Below are 8,067 nucleotides of genomic sequence, written 5' to 3'. Positions count from 1 at the left end.
CTCTATCTCTGTCTGTCTCTGTCTCTCTTTGTCTCTCTCTCTATCTCTGTCTGTCTCTGTCTCTCTTTGTCTCTCTCTCTCTGTCTCTCTGTCTCTCTCTATCTCTGTCTGTCTCTGTCTCTCTTTGTCTCTCTCTCTGTCTCTGTCTCTCTGTCTCTCTTTGTCTCTCTCTCTATCTCTGTCTCTCTCTCTCTATCTCTGTCTGTCTCTGTCTCTCTTTGTCTCTCTCTCTATCTCTGTCTCTCTCTCTCTCCCACAAATTGTTAGTTCACATGTTCTGACAAGTCTATGACTTGGTCTCTATAGCAACAGCACTTCAAGCTGGGATGAGAGGGAGGAGGGGAGGGAGGGGAGATGAGAGGCCAGAGGGAGAGCTGCTTGTCTGAGTCTCCTGGGGTTCATCAGGGGTGAGAGGCAAACAACATCCTCACAAGATCTCTTATAAACCTGACTAAAACATCCTCACAATATCCCTTATAACCCTGACTAAAACATCCTCACAATATCCCTTATAACCCTGACTAAAACATCCTCACAATATCCCTTATAACTCTGACTAAAACATCCTCACAATATCCCTTATAACCCTGACTAAAACATCCTCACAATATCCCTTATAACTCTGACTAAAACATCCTCACAATATCCCTTATAACCCTGACTAAAACATCCTCACAATATCCCTTATAAACCTGACTAAAACATGTCAGGTTCACTGGTGTCTGGGAGGGACAGCGAGACAGAACTAGACTGACTTCCTCTCTGACAACCAATCAGGTTCACTGGTGTCTGAGAGAGACAGAGAGACAGAACTAAACTGACTTCCTCTCTGACAACCAATCAGGTTCACTGGTGTCTGGGAGAGACAGAGAGACAGAACTAGACTGTCTTCCTCTCTGAGAACCAATCAGGTTCACTGGTGTCTGGGAGAGACAGAGAGACAGAACTAGACTGTCTTCCTCTCTGACAACCAATCAGGTTCACTGGTGACTGAGCGAGACAGAGAGACAGAACTAGACTGTCTTCCTCTCTGACAACCAATCAGGTTCACTGGTGTCTGAGAGAGACAGAGAGACAGAACTAGACTGTCTTCCTCTCTGACGACCAATCAGGTCCACTGGTGTCTGAGAGAGACAGAGAGACAGAACTAGACTGTCTTCCTCTCTGAGAACCAATCAGGTCCACTGGTGTCTGAGAGAGACAGAACTAGACTGTCTTCCTCTCTGACAACCAATCAGGTTCACTGGTGTCTCAGAGAGACAGAGACAGAACTAGACTGTCTTCCTCTCTGAGAACCAATCAGGTTCACTGGTGTCTGAGAGAGACAGAGAGACAGAACTAGACTGTCTTCCTCTCTGAGAACCAATCAGGTTCACTGGTGTCTGAGAGAGACAGAGAGACAGAACTAGACTGTCTTCCTCTCTGACAACCAATCAGGTTCACTGGTGTCTCAGAGAGACAGAGAGACAGAACTAGACTGTCTTCCTCTCTGACAACCAATCAGGTTCACTGGTGTCTCAGAGAGACAGAGAGACAGAACTAGACTGTCTTCCTCTCTGAGAACCAATCAGGTTCACTGGTGTCTGAGAGAGACAGAACTAGACTGTCTTCCTCTCTGACAACCAATCAGGTTCACTGGTGTCTGAGAGACAGACCAATCAGAACTACTGTCTTCCTCTCTGACAACCAATCAGGTTCACTGGTGTCTGAGAGACAACCAATCAGGTTCACTGGTCAGGTTCCTCTCTGAGAGACAACCAATCAGGTTCACTGGTGTCTGAGAGACAACCAATCAGGTTCACTGGTGTCTGAGAGACAACCAATCAGGTTCACTGGTGTCTGAGAGACAACCAATCAGGTTCAGAGAGACAACCAATCAGGTTCACTGGTGTCTGAGAGACAACCAATCAGGTTCACTGGTGTCTGAGAGACAACCAATCAGGTTCACTGGTGTCTGAGAGACAACCAATCAGGTTCACTGGTGTCTGAGAGACAACCAATCAGGTTCACTGGTGTCTGAGAGACAACCAATCAGGTTCACTGGTGTCTGAGAGACAACCAATCAGGTTCACTGGTGTCTGAGAGACAACCAATCAGGTTCACTGGTGTCTGAGAGACAACCAATCAGGTTCACTGGTGTCTGAGAGACAACCAATCAGGGAGGGTAATTGCTCCACAGCAGTTGCATCATGACAGCCGTATGTTCTGTTCTGGTGGTTTTGGGTTCCAGATTGAACACCAAGCAGAATGTGTCTCTGGCTGTTAGTGATGCACACCCCATAGGGCCCTGGTCTGAAGTAGACAACCAATAGGGTTCCATATGGCTCTGGTCTAATAGTGGGCCACTGGTATAAAGAACTAACCAATAGGGCCCTGGTGTCTAAAGTAGTGCACAATATAGGGAATAGGGTGCCATAGGGCCCTGGTCTGAAGCCGTATGTTCTATTCTAGGGTTTTGGGTTCCATAGGGCCCTGGTCACCTAAAGTAGTGTGTCTCCTATAGGGAATAGCACTACCCCATAGTGATCTGGTCTAAAGTAGTGCACTATATAGGGAATAGGGTTCCATATGGCTCTGGTCTAAAGTAGTGCACTATATAGGGAATAGGGCCCTGGTCTAAAGTAGTGCACTATATAGGGAATAGGGCCATAGGGCCCTGGTCTAAAGTAGTGCACTATATAGGGAATAGGGCCCCCTGGTCTAAAGTAGTGCACTATATAGGGAATAGGGTTCCATAGTGATCTGGTCTATAGTAGTACCACTATATAGGGAATAGGGCCCTGGTCTAAAGTAGTGCACTATATAGGGAATAGGGCCCTGGTCTAAAGTAGTACCACTATATAGGGAATAGGGCTCTGGTCTATAGTAGTACCACTATATAGGGAATAGGGCCCTGGTCTATAGTAGTACCACTATATAGGGAATAGGGCTCTGGTCTATAGTAGTACCACTATATAGGGAATAGGGCTCTGGTCTATAGTAGTACCACTATATAGGGAATAGGGCCCTGGTCTATAGTAGTACCACTATATAGGGAATAGGGCTCTGGTCTATAGTAGTACCACTATATAGGGAATAGGGCTCTGGTCTATAGTAGTACCACTATATAGGGAATAGGGCTCTGGTCTATAGTAGTACCACTATATAGAGAATAGGCCTCTGGTCTATAGTAGTACCACTATATAGGGAATAGGGCTCTGGTCTATAGTAGTACCACTATATAGGGAATAGGGCTCTGTTCTATAGTAGTGTACTATATAGGGAATAGGGCTCTGGTCTATAGTAGTGTACTATATAGGGAATAGGGCTCTGTTCTATAGTAGTACCACTATATAGGGAATAGGGCTCTGGTCTATAGTAGTGTCCTATATAGGGAATAGGGCTCTGTTCTATAGTAGTGTACTATATAGGGAATAGGGCTCTGTTCTATAGTAGTGTACTATATAGGGAATAGGGCTCTGGTCTATAGTAGTACCACTATATAGGGAATAGGGCCCTGGTCTATAGTAATACCACTATATAGGGAATAGGGCTCTGGTCTATAGTAATACCACTATATAGGGAATAGGGCTCTGTTCTATAGTAGTGTACTATATAGGGAATAGGGCTCTGTTCTATAGTAGTGTACTATATAGGGAATAGGGTGCCATAGGGCTCTGGTGGCATTTGGTACACAGGCTGTGTGCTGTCGATATGAGGAGATAGAGGAGATATGATGAGGAGATGAGATGAGGAGATACCATGAGGAGATATGATGAGGAGATATGATGAGGAGATATATGAGGAGATATGATGAGGAGATGATGAGGGATGAGGAGATGAGGAGATATATGAGGAGATATGATGAGGAGATGAGATGAGGAGATGAGATGAGGAGATGTGATGAGGAGATGTGATGAGGAGATGTGATGAGGAGATGTGATGAGGAGATATGATGAGGAGATGCGATGAGGAGATATGGAGATATGATGAGGAGATGTGATGAGGAGATATGATGAGGAGATGTGATGAGGAGATGTGATGAGGAGATGTGATGAGGAGATGTGATGAGGAGATATGATGAGGAGATGTGATGAGGAGATGTGATGAGGAGATGTGATGAGGAGATGTGATGAGGAGATGTGATGAGGAGATGTGATGAGGAGATGTGATGAGGAGATGTGATGAGGAGATATGATGAGGAGATGTGATGAGGATGATGAGGAGATGTGATGAGGAGATATGATGAGGAGATGTGATGAGGAGATGTGATGAGGAGATATGATGAGGAGATGTGATGAGGAGATGAGGAGATGTGATGAGGAGATGAGGAGATGATGAGGGAGATGTGATGAGGAGATGTGATGAGGAGATATGATGAGGAGATACGATGAGGAGATGAGGAGATGATGAGGAGATGATGAGGAGATATGATGAGGAGATGTGATGAGGAGATGAGGAGATGATGAGGAGATGTGATGAGGAGATGTGATGAGGAGATGATGAGGAGATGTGATGAGGAGATGAGGAGATGATGAGGAGATGAGGAGATGAGGAGAGATGTGATGAGGAGATGTGATGAGGAGATGTGATGAGGAGATACGATGAGGAGATGTGATGAGGAGATGTGATGAGGAGATGTGATGAGGAGATGAGGAGATACGATGAGGAGATATGATGAGGAGATGTGATGAGGAGATACGATGAGGAGATGAGGAGATGTGATGAGGAGATGTGATGAGGAGATGTGATGAGGAGATATGATGAGGAGATGAGGAGATATGATGAGGAGATATGATGAGGAGATATGATGAGGAGATATGATGAGGAGATGTGATGAGGAGATATGATGAGGAGATGTGATGAGGAGATGATGAGGAGATGAGAGAGATGTGATGAGGAGATGTGATGAGGAGATGAGGAGATGATGAGGAGATATGATGAGGAGATGTGATGAGGAGATGAGGAGATGTGATGTGATGAGGAGATGTGATGTGATGAGGAGATGTGATGAGGAGATGTGATGAGGAGATATGATGAGGAGATGTGATGAGGAGATATGATGAGGAGATATGATCAGGAGATATGATGAGGAGATATGATGAGGAGATGTGATGAGGAGATATGATGAGGAGATGTGATGAGGAGATGTGATGAGGAGATATGATGAGGAGATGTGATGAGGAGATATGATGAGGAGATATGATGAGGAGATATGATGAGGAGATGTGATGAGGAGATACGATGAGGAGATGTGATGAGGAGATGTGATGAGGAGATATGATGAGGAGATCTGATGAGGAGATATGATGAGGAGATATGATGAGGAGATGTGATGAGGAGATGTGATGAGGAGATGTGATGAGGAGATGTGATGTGATGAGGAGATGTGATGAGGAGATGTGATGAGGAGATATGATGAGGAGATATGATGAGGAGATGTGATGAGGAGATGTGATGAGGAGATGCGATGAGGAGATGTGATGAGGAGATGTGATGAGGAGATGTGATGAGGAGATGTGATGAGGAGATGCGATGAGGAGATGTGATGAGGAGATGTGATGAGGAGATACGATGAGGAGATATGATGAGGAGATACGATGAGGAGATGTGATGAGGAGATGAGGAGATGTGATGAGGAGATACGATGAGGAGATGTGATGAGGAGATGTGATGAGGAGATACGATGAGGAGAAGCGACAGGATATAAATGAAAGTACCTCATGCGTGGGTTACAAAAGAGACATGGATTCTGGAAACAGCTTTTCACAGAAGTAATGCAACGATGGGAATCAGGGATATTTTAATTCGTCATTAACTACTACTGTTGTAGTTTACAGGACTGTTAAGGGGTGTTTAACCTTGAACCTTTTTGGAAATGTATTTTATGCTTATTCTTATCTTAGACTTCAAATTTGAGGTGTCAAATCAAATCAAATGTATTTATATAGCCCTTCGTACATAAGCTGATATATCAAAGTGCTGTACAGAAACCCAGCCTAAAACTGGGAGGGGGAGAGAGGAGGGAGAGGGAGAGGGAGAGAGGTTGGGAATGAAAGAATTGAGGGGAGAGAGAACATTGACTAAATTATTAAAGCACTATTAAAATTCATTCAACACATTTGCCTGAAATGCCTTAAAAGGTGTTGAATATTTGATTGTTTTCCAAATATAGATTTGGGGGTTTTGCTTCAGAATTAAATGGTTTGTTTTTGCCATTTTGCACCATTTTCTAACAGACATGTTATGAACAGGAGTGTCTAGTGTTTACCTGGGTCTCTGTTAATAGACATGTTATGAACAGGAGTGTCTAGTGTTTACCTGGGTCTCTGTTAATAGACATGTTATGAACAGGAGTGTCTAGTGTTTACCTGGGTCTCTGTTAATAGACATGTTATGAACAGGAGTGTCTAGTGTTTACCTGGGTCTGTTAATAGACATGTTATGAACAGGAGTGTCTAGTGTTTACCTGGGTCTCTGTTAATAGACATGTTATGAACAGGAGTGTCTAGTGTTTACCTGGGTCTGTTAATAGACATGTTATGAACAGGAGTGTCTAGTGTTTACCTGGGTCTCTGTTAATAGACATGTTATGAACAGGAGTGTCTAGTGTTTACCTGGGTCTCTGTTCATAGACATGTTATGAACAGGAGTGTCTAGTGTTTACCTGGGTCCGGCCGGCCTCTGGCCCCTCATTATAGCCTAGTTGATGTTATTCCTGATGACTCTGGCTGTGCAGGAGCCCGGCCTCTACTCTGTATCAGGAGGCCGGCCTCTGGCCCCTCATTATAGCCTAGTTGATGTTATTCCTGATGACTCAGGAGCCCGGCCTCTACTCTGTATCAGGAGCCCGGCCTCTACTCTGTATCAGGAGCCCGGCCTCTGGCCTCTACTCTGTATCAGGAGCCCTCTACTCTGTATCAGGTGCCCGGCCTCTACTCTGTATCAGGAGCCCGGTTCTCTACTCTGTATCAGGAGCCCGGTTCTCTACTCTGTATCAGGAGCCTGGCCTCTACTCTGTATCAGGAGGCCGGCCTCTGGCTGTAGTAGGATGCATTTGATTGGTTTAATCTGGGGGGAAATAACTCCAATCATTGATCAGCTAAATGTGTTGTTTTGAAGAAGGAAAGAGGCAACAAGAGACAGTCATTATTTTCTGTTTATTTCAATGATGTATCGTATCTCCTGTGTGAAGTAGTTGTCCTTTTCACAGTCAGTCAGTTATGTACTGGCAAGATGAACCTCTAGAGCTGGGATCCTCATGGTCTGTTTGATCAGAGACAGAATAACTGACAGGAAACAAGAGTCCCCTCAGCCAGCTGGTTCTGAGGCTCAGTTCACTAACCCAAACCAACCCCATAGAGCCTCAGGACAGCAGTCAGCCAGCTGGTTCTGAGGCTCAGTTCACTAACCCAAACCAACCCCATAGAGCCTCAGGACAACACTCAGCCAGCTGGTTCTGAGGCTCAGTTCACTAACCCAAACCAACCCCATAGAGCCTCAGGACAGCAGTCAAACCAGTTCACCCCAAACCAACCCCATAGAGCCTCAGGACAGCAGTCAGCCAGCTGGTTCTGAGGCTCAGTTCACTAACCCAAACCAACCCCATAGAGCCTCAGGACAACACTCAGCCAGCTGGTTCTGAGGCTCAGTTCACTAACCCAAACCAACCCCATAGAGCCTCAGGACAGCAGTCAGCCACCTGGTTCTGAGGCTCAGTTCACTAACCCAAACCAACCCCATAGAGCCTCAGGACAGCAGTCAGCCAGCTGGTTCTGAGGCTCAGTTCACTAACCCAAACCAACCCCATAGAGCCTCAGGACAGCAGTCAGCCAGCTGGTTCTGAGGCCCAGTTGAGGGACCATGGAGACATCTTTATGGTCCTGTTAGTCTCCAGACTCTCTGGACTAGATGGGGCTAAATGGTAATGAGGCTCAGTTGAGGGACCATGGAGACATCTGTATGGTCCTGTTTGTCTCCAGACTCTCTGGACTAGATGGGCTAAATGGTAAAGCTCTTATTATCTGATCTATTAGAAACTGCAACTCCCTTGTCTTTCCTCTTAACTGCCAAAGGGCCCCGTTGTGC

The 8,067-nt window shown here is 45.5% G+C and overlaps 1 protein-coding gene across 1 annotated transcript in view; it reads left to right on the top strand.

The window, feature by feature from the left end:
- The window catches only part of LOC124035365 (centrosomal protein of 89 kDa-like), a 223,430-nt gene that overhangs the window by 189,035 nt on the left and 26,328 nt on the right, over positions 1–8,067 (top strand).

This window comes from Oncorhynchus gorbuscha, linkage group LG05 (genome assembly GCF_021184085.1).
Source record: "Oncorhynchus gorbuscha isolate QuinsamMale2020 ecotype Even-year linkage group LG05, OgorEven_v1.0, whole genome shotgun sequence".
Classification (NCBI taxonomy): Eukaryota; Metazoa; Chordata; class Actinopteri; order Salmoniformes; family Salmonidae; genus Oncorhynchus; species Oncorhynchus gorbuscha.
Note: the sequence above shows the minus strand (reverse complement) of the source record. Positions and strands in the feature narration are given on the sequence as shown.